General features: G+C 43.2%; 3 protein-coding genes across 3 annotated transcripts in view; 2 read left to right on the top strand and 1 right to left on the bottom strand.

Moving 5' to 3' along the window:
* LOC126558402 (sorbitol dehydrogenase-like) overlaps nucleotides 1–13,534 on the bottom strand; it is a 286,926-nt gene that overhangs the window by 71,495 nt on the left and 201,897 nt on the right. The gene's annotated exons all lie outside the window — the stretch shown is intronic.
* LOC126557604 (protein arginine N-methyltransferase 1) overlaps nucleotides 1–13,534 on the top strand; it is a 724,795-nt gene that overhangs the window by 656,549 nt on the left and 54,712 nt on the right. The window lies entirely within an intron of this gene.
* LOC126558443 (phosphate carrier protein, mitochondrial-like) overlaps nucleotides 1–13,534 on the top strand; it is a 92,794-nt gene that overhangs the window by 79,183 nt on the left and 77 nt on the right. The gene's annotated exons all lie outside the window — the stretch shown is intronic.

The following is a 13,534-nucleotide window of genomic DNA, read 5'->3' as shown; positions in this document are numbered from 1 at the left end:
CGGATGAGCTTTCTGATGAACGGTAGCGCTGCCTGCCCAATTGCTTATCGATGCACCGGGCGTTCAAGCGAATCAAGGGATGAACAAGTTTGGCTCGCAAAAGTTTGCGCAAAGAATTAAGTTTACGCCAGTGTTTTTTGGTGAGATGATGTACGCGTGGTACGTCTCAATTGTTGCGTCGTTCGTTGTATAGCGGTAAACCGCTAATGAGGATGCATAATGTATCCTGCTTTCCGACAAGGCAACAGACAAGGGCTTTAGTACCTGAGACGTAAACAAAGGGGAAAGAAAGAAAAGTTTTATTTCGTTCGTGCTTCGGGGAGAAAATGCATCCGCACACGCATCGAACGGTAAGAATGTAGTGAAAGTTTGTTGGATAGTTGAATATTCTCATCAATGGGGTTGGCTGGAGCTCAATGTTGCCGTTTGACACTCGAACCCCGAAAAGGGAGTTCTGTGAACTGACAGGGGCACACGAAACTTTGCTTCGCTGCAAAGTTTCCAAGTCGGTTCAATATTAAGTCCATGCAGCTTATGCAAAATTCATATCTGCTGTTGTTGGGTGCAGCACGTACAGAGGCATTCGTTAAACTCGCGTTTAGAGATCAGCGATATGGCCTTGAGGTTTACAGCTTAACTTTCTGATGTGATTAAACTATGCTTTTCTTTTAAGCAAAAGCAAAAAAGGAAGTTTTATTTGACTGTTGCGACGTTACACTCGGTAGGAATATTCATTATTTTCCAATTATATCACCCATATGTCACTCCTTGTGTGACTACATCTTCTTCTTGGCTTAACGATCTCCAAGGTCATAGTCAGTTCTCCCTCCAGGGAATAGACCGGGTGGGGCTTGAACTCCGGTCCTACCTTGTGAAGATCAGCGATCCAGCAGTTTCTATCACCGGACGTTACACGTAGCCAACTGTGTTTTGTTACAACTATTCATAATGAGGTGCAAAATCCTTTTTTTTTTTTGCTCATAACACATACAATTCTCATTTTCGTGTTGACTACAGTAAACACCCGCACCATCTCACGATCGAAGGTTAATGAAATGAGCGTTATCTGAAAACCAAGCGCTACGGTTAATAATTCTAGCTACCGTCTTGAGTGTCTTCGCTCGCTATGCACCTGATGTGCTTTCGCTTTCCGGTCACGTGCAACCGGGTCCGGCACCGTTTAATCAGGATAATAAATTTTCTCACCACTGGAAAGAAAAATGTCGGCTGACCACGGGCAACAGCACACCCTAACACCTGTTCTTCGTCACGCAGTCCACGCGTCACAGCCCGTAGTTAACACTTACAAACTTATACCGGAACGCGTTGAAACTGGTTGGTGGCTGGCTTTCTGGACCAAACTCAATTACAATTCAATTATTATCTTACTTCCCTTTCGTTTGCCGAACGGTGTGTGTGTGTGTGTGTGTGTACAAATTCTGACTGTGGCGACGGGATTGGGTCACAACTTCCACGCACCACACATTCCTGCCTTCCACCACCACGAGGGATATTTTGGTTTAGGCAGAATGTATGATATGTGTACCAAGAAAAAGGCTGAAAATGAAAGGCTGGAATGACACGCTACTCGGCCATGTTGGAAGCTTGTAAGTAAAAGAAGGATGCAAAATTTATATACCAAAGCAACGTGTGCAACACCGGAAGCGTTGCTGGCAAGAGCAAGTTTTGCCTCGAGGAAAAAGTTTTTCTTCAACACCGACACACGCACCGTAACGTTGTACTTCACTGGAGGGCCCTTGGCTAGAATCGGACCGAGTTCCCGGAACTAGTAACGCTGCGTCTGACAGGGGCGCCGTACGTGCAGACACCAGCATTCTTGTTGCTTGCGGGTTTTGGTGGCGTTCGGCTACGGGATCACGGATTCGTGTTGCGGAAAGGATTGGCTGGTTGGTTGGGACCACTAGTACAAGTTGCAACAGTAAACAGTGGAGTAAAAATTAGTTTCTGTGTGTCCTGTGGTTGTGGAATGGTGGTGAAAATAGATTTTGCATGAATTTGAAGTTTTTCAAATGAACGACAGAAGAAGGAAACCTGTACATGATGTTCGAAGATGGTGCAAAACTACTCACATATGTTTGTGTGAGTTTGAAATAGGTTTTTTGACTAGAATGTTTATTGCAAATGACGACAACAGAGAACGGTAAATTGGGAAATGTAAAAGGCATGTCGAATTCGGTAAAGCGCTGTTACCTTAGGAGTTAAACACAAATTGTTACTGTAGTGAAAATTCTAGGATAAGTATTTTGAAAGATACACTTATAGTAAGTTTTTTTCATATGTTTCGAAATAAAATGTAGTTGCTGACACAACAATTTAAAATTATCATTATGATATCAGCTTTATGATTTCATAAAAAGGTTTCCTGGCGCAACGTTCTGTATACATGATATGAATTGATTGCAATATGAAATTATAGTAAAGAATCATCGTCAAGATGTTTTTCCAAGCTAGGGAAAAAAGATGATAATACGATTGAAAATGAAATGAAGTGCTCAACAAGCCGGCATGAGTGAGTCATTCCACTGAAGCTCATTGTTAAAACTGAAAAAACAGCAGTATATACCAATGCTCCTGCTGCTGCTGCTGCTACGAGCTTTTCCTCCCCAGTGCCTTTCCCCCTATAGTTTCGATAATGAAAAGTAACTTCATTTTTACATTTTCATTCCCTTAATGTACGGCTGTAAGGCAAGGAATTATTAATAGTACCAGCACACGCCACGAACATGCCTTATGCTCTTACAGCTATTAAGTATGCTACACACAAGTAGCGTTTTCATCACCGAACAAGAACAGTAGAGCCAGGCAGCACAAACCCATTTGCAAAATCCTTTCTGCGGGCCTGTAGGAAGATGTATCCAACAACGCGGCACATAACCATAGTTGGGCGAAAATGATGTAGAACCCGACGAGTGCTCGAGTGTCACCGAATAATGAGGGCAAGTGTGACAGTGCACTTTGTCCTCTTTTCAGGTGGAGCACACTCATTTAAAAAACGAAGCATCTTCGCAGTTGCCATGTTACCTTTTGGCGAGCACGCGTCAGTTGAGACCTTCGCTTCTGGCAGACATTCTGGGGGGAGAAAGGCACTACTTTTAATGACACTCATGAAGCCACTTGTCGTTAAGACATCGTTGTGACACGGTATGACAACACGGGTGGTGGTGACCGAGCATGGACAGGGCACGATGCTAAATGCGAAGAAAATCTGCAAAACAAAGCAGCAAATAATGTGTGTTTTTGTTCTTATTTGTGATACTTTACAACGGTACCTGGCTGGAGGGGAGGGGGGGGGGGGAGAGAGGCTAAAAGCAGATAGAGCAGCTTTTCTAGATGCTCATAGCCATCATCATCATCATCAGCAGCAGCAGCAGCAACTGAGCAGGGCGGCTAATAGGAGGCAACCTGATGCGACGCTGTTTCCATGGTTGTGAATAGTTTCTTTCGCTACTTTGACAGTATTTGTAATCTGACGTTTGGTTTGGCCTGAGCTTCGTCCTTGGGCGCCTGCTGTCTTGAAGCAATAACCATCAGCAGACATCAGCATTTTTCGGTACGACAGAACACTGCCACCCCACAGCTGACACCAACGTGGTAGATGCCGTGTTTTGGGATACTTCACAGTCGCACCGTGGCGTGGCACAGCACAGCACAAGCATTTCACCGGTGTGCAGAGAAATTAATTATCTGATTTTGAGACGGAGGAAATGACACTCATTAAAAATTGTAACTGCGTAAATGGTGTCGACGGTGGGACAAGACGGTATTTTCTCGGAAGCTGGATTTTGTTACCATGGCACTTTCTAAGAACTTTTTCCTGTAAACGTGTGGCTGCTGCTGATAGCCATCCCCTCCCGGGCGATACTTCGGGTGAGCAGTGTGGATAGCCGGCCAGTTTCGATCTCGGCCCGGGCACGTGGAGCACCGTGGCTAAGCTACCCTTGTTGTCATGCTCAACCACCTTGCATTGCGCTAGGGCATGGGAATATGGTTTTGAAGGTTTTTGTGCGTGGAAGAATGTCCAAAACGGTGCGTAACGTCATACGCAGGGGAGTGCGGCAATCTGGAAGGTAAGCTTCCAGAACATCCTCGACCGAAGAGATCGCCACATGAAGCTGATTGGGATTGATGGCGCTGGTATGCGGTGGGAAGGGGGGACAGCAGCAAGGAAGGTAGACATTTTGCGAAAAGGCGACCTTAATTAAACAAGAAAATTGGTCGCTTTTTACGATGCTGTCGGGCTGGTTTTGACCATAGCAACAGCATCCCCCACTCGGCATCCACCGGAACCATGGCAAGGCGAACCGAGGGGCAAAGCGTACACCGTAACGAACGGAGCAGGATCGGGCAAACGGTGTGATATTATGGTGCGCTCCCTTGTTTAGGTTTGTGTTTATGACGGCGAAATGAGAATCAAAAATTAGTTAGCACGAGAGCAGAGGGCGCATCAACGCTTGGCAGGCAGATCATTAGTAACCCGCTTGATGGAATGACTAATGTTTTCGAAACTAATGATTTTGGGACCAGCATTATCCTTTGATGATTCTCGTGAAGTTTGCGATGCGTATCGGATGACCCTTTGCACGGGGTACGCTCATTTGTGAAGCGTGTATAACGAACAGGGCACAGGATGAGGTAAGCATAAGCAGAATGGTTGCTTATTTGTGGCGCTGGCAATAAAGAATTTGTTTAAGGTGGTTTTAAAGTTTGAATATGCTGCTGTTGATGTGTTAAGATTTTGTTTGCTGAGATTATGATGCAAAGGAGCTCATTTTAGCTACACAATTTTAATTCTTTTGCGTCACATTAAGGTTCTGGATAGTTATTGTCCACCGGTCACGATTGGTGCAAGCAATTCTATCGAAATTCCATACCAAGCTGTCATTTTGTCAATCACTAAAAAAATGTCGAGAACATCAGTGAATAATTAAGTTTTCAATTCTTGGAATCTTTAAATGATGTTTGGAGTAACGTCATTAGTCCCCCCCCCCCCCCCCCCTTCACAACCCAGTGGCACACAGTGATAATAATGCCAACTTCTAATACACAAGAATTGTCACGAAGTCCCATTGATGTCATTGTGAAGCAGCATGAAGCAGCAGCTTTGATGATTCTGGTCTTGAAAAATTTAATAAATGAAGCTTCAAATTGTAGTCCAGCTCCTACCAAGGTTTTAGAACGAAAAATAAGATAGCGTATCATAAAAAATAGATAACGACAAAATTCTACAGGGCATGTGCTTTAGTGTCACAATGCTATGGTCAATAATTAGGGAACATTTTTATGATTTCGGTAGCGTCATGGCTTTTCAATACAGCTGCGTGCCACGAGGGAAATCATGTTCGAGAATGCAGCTAAAGTTCGAATGAAGCCCTAGGCTGTTAGCCAATTGTGAAGCCAACAAAGCTTGTCTCTTCATCTTTCAGGTTTACTTTGAAAAAAGCGAAACGATGTCTTGCGGATGCCGAAAAGCAAGGAAATAAAGCTTCTGTAGCTTGAAAACATTTCATTGATGTGAAAATTCTAAAAAAGTTGGCTACTAAATGCAGTAGTTTTGCAGTTTTTCTTATTTTTTTGGTGTTGTTTAGAAAAAAGGGAAAGGAAAATGTTTTAAATCATAAGTCCTTTATGATTAACCCGCGTTTCTCAAACGCCGGAGAACAACCGTAAAGTGCGGTTTGTGAGCCAGGTGAAAGGTACCATTGGCAGGTCGGTTCTTGTTATCGTTGTCATCGGTCCGTACCTAGAATACATAAAGTATTCTGCCCGGATCCGTGTCCGGATTACCACACCGCGTGTATAACGTCGTGATCGTTGAAATCTTGCATACAGTCTTGCTGGGATAAGTTTCGTTTATTAAACATTAAATATGAATCATCATCGTAAAGGCAAACCCTCAACGAAAGTCAAGCTGCACTTTCGCTCACCAAGCAAAGCTTGTGCGCTGACGTGTGAGTGAGCCAGGGACAGGATTCGTGCTACCGTGCAGCATGGCATGGCTGCGAGCAGGTTAACCAGCACCGGCAACACGAGCAAACTTTGCAACGAAGATCCACTTTACGGCTGCATTAACCGACGGAGCGCGCTGTTGAAGCTGAAGATATACTTCTTTATCGCTGTTCCTCGAGAAGCGAAGCAAAAATGCACATACACATAAGCACACGGATATACACGCGAAGTGGCTGCATCGCTCGGTGTAGATGGAGCCGGCAGTATGACGTGTTGGCCGCCGGCAACCGTTTGCGAGACGGAACAGCCCAAGAAAGGAAGTGGAAATTAATATTTAATGCTCTGCCAGTTTCCAGCGGCTGTCTATTTCCAGTGTCCCTCTGGTGAATGCATCAGCGTTAAGTGGCTTAGTTTGAAATGGGAAAGTTACGGACACACAGCGAAACACACACACACAGCGGACACAGCAACGCGCCGAAACAGCCGAAAGCTTTCAAGTAATGTGTTTGCCCGGAACTGAGAATGAACAAATAGCTGGCAAGTGGTACTCGAGAATGCGAGTAAGTTAATCTGCACAAGTGCAGATTTTAGTGAGCGATGCGAGATCATATCGCGTGCTGGTTGAGTTTAACTTTCGCCATCTTGTGCCGCGGCGTGTTGACACGGGCGCGTATAAGCTAATCTTGCTGCTTGCGCTGTTTTGTGTTGCGCGGCAGTGATTTTGCTACGTTTTGAATGATATCTGGTAAGGATATTATGTATTAAACATAATCGTCCGTACGACACTCGGTTCCGTTTTGCGTGGATAGAAACATTGAAAGCAGCAAAGGGGTAGTTGAAATACCAAGTGAAGATCGAGCTTAACAACCGTGATTAAAACATAGCAGTGATGGGAATGATGATAGTTTTTTTTTCATAAATTTGCATAAAACGTGATACACAAATTCAAGATGGGAAAAGCATCTCTTGTTTCTGTATGTGAGAGGTTTATGCGGTGACTGCAATAAAACTGTTTTTAAAATTTAAAAAAGAAGTATAGTTTTATGTTTTATACTTTTATCTATTTTTATTTTATTTATTTTTTATACTTGAACCAATCAACTAATTCTAATAAAAACACATTTTTTGCCATTTCTTTCTAGCTGCACCACAAGCAGTAGTAACATCTACTGGTAAGTAAAACCACATCACTACCTTTTTTTGCGGAAAAAAACTTTAGGCAAAGTTGTTCTCCCTGCTTTCCCTGGACTTTCTGGCGCAAGAGAATTAAGAACGGTTTGTGAAAATTATACCGGAAACCAAATGGGTTGGGGATTTGCGTTAGAGTTTGGATTGTTCGAACATTGTAGTTACGAATCGTTCGCCAAACAATGTTCCTTAGACTATGACGATATTATACCGAGAAGAAGGCGGCCCATACCAGAAGGTGGCAGTATAGAACAGAGTGAAAGTTTCATTCAAAGCGAAATGCTGTGTGTGTGTGCATAGCTTCACATACATTCGTGTATGTTTCCACAGATTCAGGGCATTATCTTGCCCATTAGAACAGAATGAGCGCTGGAGCTATATAGATTCGGGATGCGATGAGAGATTTCCTAGCAGAAGCGAAGATGGAATAAATTAGCAGTGAGGTTATCTCTTCCCAGGCGCACGGGATTCGGGCGGTGCCCACTCGAGCAGCCATTCACTCGGTTGTGCCTCATATGTGTGCTTTGGGCCGTGGTTAGCCGGCTTTTAGCTGAGATGCTTTAGCGTATGTGAAAACCGTTGAGTGGAAAAAGGAAATACTTCATAAAATCTGACTATGATGTGGCATGTCCTCTGCTTTAGTTCGTGCCGTTTCGCCACCAGCAGCAGTGGCAGCAGCGGCAGCAGCCGAATGCTCCCTTGCGCAATTACTGATGCTCGCTCTATCGAGGGGACGGCACAGATTCATTTGTCTAGGCAAAGTGTGAACAGTTTCCCAGCAGCAGCTGTCATGCGGTGCGAGACTGAGAAGTGACAATCGGAACGACAGCCTGTTGGAATGTGTGTGTGTGTGTGTGGTGCAAGGGACGACGAAACGGACGCACGTCGCATGGTGTGAGATGTGCCTATGTGCACGAGTTTGTCTCAGCATGGGACAACGGTGTCATTCACAGGACTACCACAGGTTCGTGGTCGATGAGATATGTGATGTCACGTTCAAGTGCCCCCTCGGTTGAATCATTAGCCAGGATCTAAGAATGGGCCGGAGAGCTCTTGGCTTAAGAACTGCACCGGTTTCTGCGTGTCCTGAGTGTAGGGAACCCGTTAGTCGGTCGGCTCTGATACTCCACGTTCAACGCTTCCTGTTAAGGTATGTGGCAGATTGTTCGCAAACCGCCCTAACAGGCACTGCAGTAAACCGGGACAAGCGAATTAGCTTCAACATTTCTGCTGAGTGTTTGAGGTAAAGTCACCTTAAGCAGCTAGACCGATACGATGGTGCCAACGAGTGTGGTGGAAAGTTTGCTCGAGAATGACACTACCACCCGCTCAGCATGCGCCTTCGTTATCACGGTCGGGGAGTGCTTCACAATTCAAAACACCTTAAAATCATGCCCACAGTGATGGCGAGTAGCTCGATGAAAGGATTGAAATCATTTGCAGTCAATTTAGCAGAGAATGTGAAAACTGCCAACGGTATGGTTTCGACCGACGGTCGACGACCGTCCGTCCATTATCATCACCCAGTAACCGGTCCCGGTAACGGTTCGGGATCAAAGGCAGGTAGCGTTTGGTGAGTTGGTCCAAATTTCGTTGCAACCGTTTCCCGGGTTTTAGGGTGAGCTAGAGGAAACTTTCAGTGTGAGAGAGAGCCTCAAAACGCAGGCTTTGTGGCTTTGTTTGAAAGTGATGGGCCTCTTGTTTTATTTTCCTGCTTTCCGCAGCGCTAGGTCTGATATACGCTGCTGAAGGACTGGCAATGCTGCAATCCGTACAGGCTTTGAACCTGGCGTAGTTCGTTGATGTCCGTCGAGTCCGTTGGGGGCAGGCAAGCAAGAAGGATATGTTTTTGTTGTTGCTAGTGTTTGCTTCATCTAACTCAAACTTGGCCCTGGTTCGTTGGTGAAGCGAGTAGTTTTGAGCGTCGATCGAGCGGGGTAACTTAATTAATAAACTTTTGTAAAGCCGGACCGTGAGAAAGCTGGTACGAATACTCCGATCGGAAGTTGTTTAGCATGCCGGCAGGTGATGAGAATGGACGGTTCGGTTGCTAAATTGATCAGACTATCTGTGCTGGTCGGAAAGTTTACCATTTACATGGATGAATGCTTCAGAACCTTCGTATGGTGTGAAAAACAAACTTTCGACACCTTCTTTTGGTTGCTGTTTGGAGGTGTTGGTGTTTTGTAGATTGTACAGGATCTAGCTAAAATGCAGTCTTCTGAGTAGAAATGTAAGACCATTTTGGGATGGAAATTGATCTATATACACTAGCTACACAGCTACACCGCACTCGAGGAGGTTTTTTCAGTCAAAGAAACAGGTAGTATACCCAAGAGCTTTTTCAGACGCCGACAAATATTAGATGCGGATGTCAGCCAATAGATTGAAATGACTTTAAAATGTAATGATTTTAATTAAAATTATTTAAACTGTTATTTGAAAACGTCCATTATATGTTTTATGTTTTCTTTGTGTATTGTGTCTCTTAAACTCAACAGATTAACGTATCGACTTTAACAATGAACGTTAATATGATATCAATTGTTTTCAAACCAAAAGCTTATTCGCTTCAAATGACAAACAGTTAATTTCTCGATTTCCATGGAAACACAGCCAATAGATTTCCATGGTAACTCATACAGGAATAAAATTTTACACGAACCAATAAATCAACCGAGCTTCATTCATGCTCTTTTAGGTCAACGGATATCGTTTTCCAGAGCCTTTTTTCTGTAAAAAGGGTATCGTATTAATTCGTTGTACGAATGTTGATTGAATGTGTTTTTTTTAATTTATCAAAAAACATTTTAAAAACAAAACCAAAAAAGGGCTTCATTCAGTTTAATCGTGTTCTTTTATACGAAGGTCACCAACGCACAGCTACACACCACCACACCAACTGTATACGAATGTGAACACGTGTTTTCCCCTGCGCCAAGAAGAACGATGCAATTCACATATTTCGATAAGTGGCATACTGCAAGGCGACTGGGTTCGTCGGAATTACGCGAGAAAATAGCGTAAATACGACATTGTATTCGGATCGTACTTCCGTTTCGTATTCGCAATCGTTTGTTGCTGAGTGTTGTTGGGTTGGGTGCAATTACACCCCCGCCTTTCCCCCCCACATGAATGTGGACTTTTTGCCATTGGCATCATGAGGCAGCGGATTGATGGATACGTTTGGATGGGGCTTGTTTTTTGTCTGCCTGCCTGAATTGATTCATATCCAGCGGGACGAATAAAATTTAATGAACAAAATCGTGCGAATGCTCAATCGCTTTGATAAAAAGAATAAAAAGTGGTTCCTTAACGATAGGGCACAATTATTCTCTGATGATTTTGTTGGGGGGAAAAATAGCAAAAACGAATTAAAGTCTCATTAAACTGATTGAGCTGAAACTGAACCGTGGAGATTTTTACTATCTTTTAATATGTCTATATTTATTTTAAAAATTACGAACTATTACAAGGGTGTTGTTTTCGACTCTTATTTTTTTTGTACATCGATTATATTTTTCCATAACTTGCACGCACTTGTTAATTAGTAATGGTGGTATAAATATTATAATTAGAGCTTTTGAAAATCCTATACATTGTATGTATTATATTGAATCGATATATTCATATGACTTTTGTTGCTAAAATTCAGCTTTCGTTTGGTTGAAGAAAATATGCTAGTCTAAACAGGATAACACTGGGATTACGCTCCAAGGCAGAAAACATCATCAGTAGAAGCGAATGTAGCTGTTAGGGAATGATTTGTGTAGCAATTGAAAATGATCGTTGAAACGGGAACATTTAACCCGATTTCTTTAAAAGCTTCTTGCATTAGATGCAATGTCGGTCATGCAATATACATCGTCGTCAACGTATCGGTCTGCTCAACGTTCCTGTACAGCCCACTGCTGGCGCATAGATGCAAACTCGTTGGTGTATGCTTCAATTCCAAACGGCCCCAGCACGTTTTCCACCGTGCATTGTACCACGTTACCACGGCAAGTGCTGTGTTTTGGGGTCGATTGCACCGAAGCTATGCAAACCGGGGTCCGTCCGTTCGAAGCATTCAATACATTGAAGTAGTTCTTTCTCGTTTTCAAAAGACTTCAGACAGATAACATGAAACATCGAAAGGGTTGGACCTTCGGATTGGCCAGCCTTCCGGATCGAGCGTATCAGGTTGTAGAAGCATGTACAGGTAATGGTGCACGGTGCTACGTCATGAAACACAGCACGTATTAGAATATCTTCTGCTTCATTGTGCACGGTGTTTGTTGAACGAACCCGGACCGGTAAAACCGATTGGTGGAAATTTACCATTTGCTACGCGCAGTCTGCTTTATCGGTAAACAGTTTAAGCCAAACTTCCTACCACTGCTGCTACTACTGCTGCTGCTGCTGCTTCTGGCTACTGCTGCTAACAAGACAAAAGGAACCTTTAATATGAACGATCCCTTTCGCAAACATTCCCCACCGCATCCTTGCACGGAACAAATCGTGAAAAAGAAGCATAAAGATATGTACCGCCAGCATTCCGGCCCGGCGCATAACGGATGGTTGTGGTAAAAAAAAACCCCAAGGAAAGATATATGGTGCTTGTTCACAACTTTACAGTTCTCCTTTTGTGTGCTAATGTTTTCTTTTGCTGTTACCATCCGCGCACGGTGGTTTCGTTTGCGGGTGTAATGCTGCCGTTTTGTTTCCAATGCAATGGGTGTCGTGTTTTTCCTCTTGTCTGCTATGTGGTTGCGAGCATTGTTTCACTAGCTACAGGAAGCTGGGCATTAAAATGTATTTGCACTGGCAATCAATTGATCCGTTCTGTGTGTACGCGTGTGTGGAAGTGGTTGTGGCTTTTCACTTTCAATGTGCAACGGATTTTTAAGTGGCTTATTTACAGCATTTAGCCCGGAACTACTGCTGTGTTACTGGTGGTGGTAACTAGTGAAAGCAATGCAGAATGAATAATGTTTTGCAGCTGGAGGATGTGTTTTTTTCGTTGGTAGTTGTTGATAATGTAGACACTTTTAAGTACCATATCGTAATCAGTTTTCGTTTTGAACCTGAAAGAAGTTAGTTCTTCGGTTTACGCATGATTTACACTCAACAAGGTAACACGAAGAATTGTTTTTGTGAGCAGTCAATTGAAACTGATTTAGTTTATTAAACCGTCTATCTGTCGTATGAGAAAACTTTTAGAAAACCGTGCTACTGTTGCCTGCAGAAACTCAAACTTCTGGATAGTAACTTTTCATATTTTTGTTTTGCGACCACTGTCGTCAAATATAAGTCAACTACATTGTTTTTTGTGTGTCAAGAAATAAAATTGTCTTCGTAACGTAAATAGCTACTAAATTCCCAAATAAATAACTCAAATATAGACACATTACAGCTATCCTGTGGCAACAAATACGAGGTCAATGTGTTGGAAGAAATTCAAATAAGAACAGGATTAATTTTTTGCTCTCATTTCCCACGTGCAGAATCAGTGTCGGAAGGAATGCTGCCCTGTAACGTGCATACAAACATGACTTCAGATGTACAAATTAAACATGTATAAAGGCTTATCGATTATGCATGCGACATGAAGGAAACTCGTTTCTTCATTTTACAACTTACCAGGGAAGAAGAGTGGCTCTCGGCGGTGGCACGAGATGAGTTGAGAAGTCGAGTAGATTCGACAAGGGTTATATGGTTGAGACATCCATTAAGAACATCGGGTTAAAGGTGGGCTCGATAGCTATCGTAGCACATTCCCATGTCCTGTGCCCACATTGTTGGCATGTTTGACTATGTTAGAAGGAAAAAAAATCGATACTCATTTGTATATTTTGTACACAAGCGACAACATGTATACTACAGCAGGTATCGCAATTTGCTCGCACTCATTCAGTGAACAAAAGGAACCAGATTTAACGTACATTATCTGCAATGGAGTGTGTTGCTCCATTTGGTAATTTAATATTTCCGAGGAACAAAACCGAAAGAGTTTCGTAGAAGTAAAGCATTTTACCGTACGTGTGTGTGTGTGCGTGTGTGGTATGTTGAGAGTGCTGTTGAGACTGTTAATTAAGCTCCGGCTGTCAGTTGTGAAAAGCAACGCTTCCATTGGTTTAATTTTCTGCCTGATCCCACCAACGAAAGGTTCAAGTCTGAACACCTAGACACTCGTAAGAGCTTCTGGATGGGTGCACGTGTCTGTGTTTTCATTTTTAACTGTGTACGACGGTTGGAAAATGTTTTAGGCCGTCCTTGTTCTACACACACACACACGCACATGCTTTGTTTTAACCATGCTAAATCCGTTCCTGTGCATGAACTGTATTACCATGGTTCGAGATGGGTTTTCGTCTCGCTTGTACATTATGTTACCGTA

The sequence above is a fragment of the Anopheles maculipalpis genome, chromosome 2RL (assembly GCF_943734695.1).
Source record: "Anopheles maculipalpis chromosome 2RL, idAnoMacuDA_375_x, whole genome shotgun sequence".
NCBI classification, from domain to species: domain Eukaryota; kingdom Metazoa; phylum Arthropoda; class Insecta; order Diptera; family Culicidae; genus Anopheles; species Anopheles maculipalpis.
This window is presented reverse-complemented; position numbering and strand designations above follow the sequence as displayed.